At 41.3% G+C, this 5,524-nt stretch overlaps 1 protein-coding gene across 1 annotated transcript in view; it reads right to left on the bottom strand.

The window, feature by feature from the left end:
• The window catches only part of Ptk2 (protein tyrosine kinase 2), a 223,995-nt gene extending 220,191 nt beyond the window's left edge, over positions 1-3,804 (bottom strand). Inside the window, exon 1 of the mRNA XM_029555008.1 lies at positions 3,712-3,804. The gene's annotated coding sequence lies outside the window, so the exon portion shown is untranslated. The remainder of the gene's footprint in view (positions 1-3,711) is intronic.
• Positions 3,805-5,524: the final 1,720 nt, after the last annotated feature.

Genomic DNA, 5,524 nt, shown 5'->3' with positions numbered 1-5,524 from the left:
CACAGAGGAATCATTTCCTCCATGCTTCCAAGCAAAGCCAAGCATGGTCGAGCAGGACCTTTGACTTATCTTCACGTAGGTGGAACTGGTAAAAGAAAGGAGCCAGGGGCTCCTCCCAAGCCCATGTGACCCCTGAGGAACAGATCCTCAAACAACCTTAAGAGTAAAATAAATCGGTTTATCTGGTCCAAGTATATGGCCTTAAACACCCCAAAGGAAAGTATAACCAAAGATTAAAGAGGCCAATATAATTTCATAAGAGTCCATATGTATAGCTAAAGGCTACATAACAAGCAACAATGCCAGACAAGCGATACCTTCTTTTGAGTTGTTGGCCAGGGTGGCCAAAGGGATTCCCAGATAGTAACCCATCATAGAACTGGGAAAATGAACAGCAGAACCCAATCTTTTCCAAAGGAATATTGACAACTGATTACCACTAGATGAGGAACAGCTGACCCTCCTAAAACAAAGACCTCTAGATAGGCTGACTAGATTCACTAGAGGGACAAGGAGTGGGGAACGGCAGGGGGTGCCAACAACACAGCGGACAGTAGCAGGGATAATAGAGTATAAGGGATCTAGTGGGGGGAGGGAGGCTATGGGAGGGTGCCATCTGGGAAGTGGGTGTATAGTTGAACAAGATGGTTTGGGATGTTCTGTGTGATATATACACACACACACAAAAAGAATCAACAAATTTTTTAAAATGTATTATATTTGAGGAGGAAGCCTAAATATTTACATCATGTTAATTAGTAGAAGAGATAAACATTACCACTGAAATCTATCCGATGACTTTACAGACATACACAGGCGCCAAGGATCCGATTGCAACCAATTATGACTAGTAATAATCGGATACATACAGATTAGAGATGCATTTGCCAACATCTCAGTGTTAGTAGCAAAAACAATGAGTCTGTCTGCAAAGAACAATATATTCTAAAATGAAATGGAGATCTTTTTTAAAGGTTAAAAACTCATTCAATTTTATGTCTTACAGGGCTTATATTGAGTTCAATATTGTATAACTGTATTAATTCAACAGCAAACCTAAAAATTTTATAGCCACTTTTGAAAGAGCTGTATCTTTGCTCTGAAAACTGTTACTGAGCATATTAAAGCTACAATAATATGCTTCTTCTAAAAAAAATTAAAAAAATGTAGGAAACAGCATATTTTAAAATGAAATGGAAATCTTCTTTAAAGGGAAAAAACTCATTCAATTTCATATCTTACAGAGTTTATACCATCATGTTAATTAGTAGAGGTGATAAATATTACCATTGAAATATACCTGATGACTTTACATCCATACACAGGTGCCAAGGATCCAAGTGAAACTGACCATGACAAGTAAGAATCATATACATACAGATTAGAGATGCATGCACCAACATCTAAGTGCTATTAGCAAAAAAAATGCTGTATGAAGTATGAAACTGTGTATTTTAATAATGAAATGGAGATCTTTTTTAAAGGTTAAAACATTGTATTTCATGTCTTACAGGGTTTACACTGAGTACAATATTGTATAATTGTATTAATTCAACTGTAAACCTAAAAATTTACAGCCAATTTTGAAAGAGATGCATCTTAACTCTGGAAATTATTATTGAATATATCAATGCTGTTGTAATGACTGTGTATTTTAATAATGAAATGGAGATCTTTTTTAAAGGTTAAAACATTGTATTTCATGTCTTACAGGGTTTACACTGAGTACAATATTGTATAATTGTATTAATTCAACTGTAAACCTAAAAATTTACAGCCAATTTTGAAAGAGATGCATCTTAACTCTGGAAATTATTATTGAATATATCAATGCTGTTGTAATGAAATGCTTCTTCTAATTATGTGGTTATTAAATATTTTTTCAAAAAAAGAACTAAATAAGGGCTGGGGATATGATGGTTCAGAGGTAAAAGGATTTGCCATTCAAGTGTGAAGAGCTGAGTTCAAATCCCATAACCCACATAAAAAGCCAGATATGTGGATTTGAGAGTTGGTCACAGGTGCCTGTAACCTCAGCACCGGCAGGAGAGGGAGAGGAACAAACAGGGTGGACACAGGAGGATTGCTAGCCAGGGTTTGCTGGCTGTGGCCTAGCCAGAAAAGAGTGAGCTCCAGGCCCAGTGGGATACCCTATCTAAGGGAATAAAGCACCAGAGGAGCAGAGCAGGACCCCACAGCCTTCCTCCAGCCTCCCCCTAGGTGTACTCACGTACACACGTTCACCCACCACACAGACATTCATGAGCAGTAGTGTAAAGCTGAAGTATTAGTACACCAGGTCTCTGCTTACCCATGGTTTCACTTCCTGCTGCTTCATTATCTAGTCAACTGCAGTCCAAAAATAGTTAAATGGAAAATTCCGGAAATAAAAGATTCCTAAAATTTAAACTGCATGACATCTAAGTTGTGTGGTAATTCTGCAACATCTATCCAGAACATGACTCCTCCCCTGTCCAGTGTATCTGTGCTTTATATACTACCTACCCTGATCCCCTTGGCAACCATAAGACTCCTCCCCCAGTGATCTGTGCTTTATATGCTACCCACCCCAATCACCTTGGCAAACATCTCAGGCACCACTGGTACCACAGTGCTTATGTTTAAGTGCCATTATTTTATGTAGTAATGTGCAACAAGTGACGCTGGCAATTCAGATGTGTGAGGCTGTGAAGTTCCTCTTCTGAAGTGAAGAGGTAAAGTACAAGGCCAGGTGGCACACCCTTTAGTCCCAGCACTCGGGAGCAGAGGCAAGGGCATCTGCGAGATACAGGCCGGCCTGGTCTATGTAGTGAGTTACAGGCCAGCTGGAGCTACAGGGAGACCCTGTAACAAAAAGTTAAAGAAAGCACAGTAAGACTGTGAAGGAGGGGAAGACCACAGTCCTATAGCCCTTGCTACCACACAAGCAGCCATGCTGGTCCCATCATCTTTACTGTTGGTGTGTGTGTTCACCCTACTAAGCTCTTATAAATAACTTTATCTCAGATATGTGTGCACAAGAAAAAGTAATAGATGTTCAATCTGGTACTATCTGTAGTTTCAGGCATCCACTGGGGTTCAGCGTATGTCCTCCAAGGTAAGTAAGAAGCTACTACCAACATCTGAATCCAGCACTTCTCACAGTAAAATACAAGTCAAGAACACACATTCCTAGCACCACCACTTACTAACTTGATAACCTTTTAATTCTCTGTACTTTAGTTTATGCAAATGGGAAACTGGAAAACAGCAGGTCTTGGTCCCACGGTTGTTATAAGAATTCAATGAGGCTGGGCATGGTGGCGCACGCCTTTAATCCCAGCACTTGGGAGGCAGAGGCAGGCAGATCTCTGTGAGTTCAAGGCCAGCCTGGTCTACATAGTGAGTTCTAGGACAGCTGGGGCTACAGGGAGACCCTGTCTCAAAAAGACCAAAAAGAAAAAAAAAAAAAGAGTTCAATGAACAACTGCAATTTACAGTACTTCTAATACGTAGAGCTTTCTAAGCATTGCCATGATGAATAACCAATACTAGCATACTGCCAGTGTCAGAAAATGTAAATAATCCACACACATGGCAGCACTCAACAATGTACAGGTCCTTCCCTACCCTACAGCCATGTTCTGTTGTTGTTACTGTATGTCAGACACTAAGGCCAGGAAAAGGAAAAACAAAACAGCAAAGCATAATCAGCAAGAGAAATGTACTCACAGCTCAGAAGCCATAACAACTGTGAAGAAATCAAATACCCATTCTGCAGACACTCCTAGTACCTGTTTCCTCTTTTCATAGTCATCCAGAGACCTAAAGAGACAGGATGCATGCAAACATAAATATCTTCAGGAATGGAACCCAGGGCCTCGCCCATGCTGGGCAAGTGCTCTAACACTAAGCTGCATCAGCCCTTACTCCTTTCATGAAGCTCTACCATGCTCACCACCTTACATCTTAGTGTTAGTTTCATGTCTGCTATGTAACTTCTAGACAATGAATTTTAAAAAGAAAAGATCAAAACCGTCCCCAAACCCACAACCAGTTGAAGAAATGCACAAGAATATCTGGAAACTATTAAGACATCAATAAGCATAAATTAATCTGCTATAAAAATGGCAAAGTTCAAGATAAGCAAACAGAATATACATCTTTTACTTGTTCCCACTAAACTTACACTAAAGAGATACAACAAAGTTTAAAATCCAGGGGCCTGAGAGATGGCTCAACAGTCTTACAAAGGACCTGGGCTTAGTTCCCAACACCCACATGGCAGCTAACAACCCTCTGCAACTCCAGTTTCAGGGCATCCAATGCCCTCTTCTGACTTCTGTGAGCACTGCACGACACAGGTGCACTTACATACATGCAGGCGATACATTCGTAAACATAAAAATAATAAAATATTTAAAATCCAAACAGGTCAAGGAGAAAGGAAGGGGGGAAATTAAAGAAACCAAGAATAGCTTCAAGACAGATATCAAAACAAATGGGGGGGGTCTGCACAAAAGAGAGAAAGCACAGCCAATGACTTGGGCCCACAGTAGACCCTACCAGCAGATGAAAACATAGGGCACCAAATCCATTTGCACAGCAGGATGCACAAAAGGCTCAGAACTGACAGCATGGAATGCAGAAATAGGGGGAAGGACCAGGTCACAGAGGATGAGGATGGGCTCAAAGATGTAAAAGAGCAGCAACATGATGTCTTTATGTGGCTCCTCTCCCCAACCTGAGAGAAGCCTGGAGAGCCATTCTCTGGAAAAAGCAAAGCACTTTTGACCAACCGAACCCCACAGAGGTCGCCTGAGTCACTGAAACTCCAGCTCCAACCATGAAAATCACATACTCAATTACCAGAAATCTGCATTCAGATCTCTATACTATACAGCAAATAAACTCTTCTAGGAGAATCTCATCAGTCTAATAGGGAAGACTAAAGATATCAACATGGGATTCCCCAACAAATGGCCTGTCGAAAATATCCTGATTCAAAACTAAAGACCCACCCATATGTTTAAATTTCTGAATTCCCCACAAGGAAGTAATACCAGACAGGTGAAAAGGGCCTAAAGATGGAGACCAAGGCAGGGAGCCAAGGAGCCAGGGAGGGCAACTTAGAGGAAACAGAAAGAGACAACAAAGTTTCAGTGACCTAGAGATAGGACACTACAACCGTGAAACAAAGATAGGATGCTCTTAGAACAAAAAGAAAAGCAGCTCTCTTCCTCCCCAGCAGCCATCAACTGCCAACAGCTCCCTAGCTGGGGTGGGGCTTCACATACCCCTAACCCATCCACACGGACTTTGGCTGCCTTGACCTTGTGCATGCAGTCTCTGCTCTGAGTTCCTATGTGCAACAACGTGGTCATGTCGGGCAAATACGTTTCCCTGTGGCCGTCAACCACCTCTCATTTGCCCCTAAGAGGCTACCCACACTCCTATAGACAGTCCTACACTTCCTAACAGGCTAAATACTCTCAGTGAGCTTTTTTTAAAACAACAACGACAACACAGAGGGGTTGGGAAGGAG

Source organism: Nannospalax galili, unplaced genomic scaffold (genome assembly GCF_000622305.1).
Source record: "Nannospalax galili isolate Female #2095 unplaced genomic scaffold, S.galili_v1.0 scaffold525, whole genome shotgun sequence".
Classification (NCBI taxonomy): domain Eukaryota; kingdom Metazoa; phylum Chordata; class Mammalia; order Rodentia; family Spalacidae; genus Nannospalax; species Nannospalax galili.
Note: the sequence above shows the minus strand (reverse complement) of the source record. Positions and strands in the feature narration are given on the sequence as shown.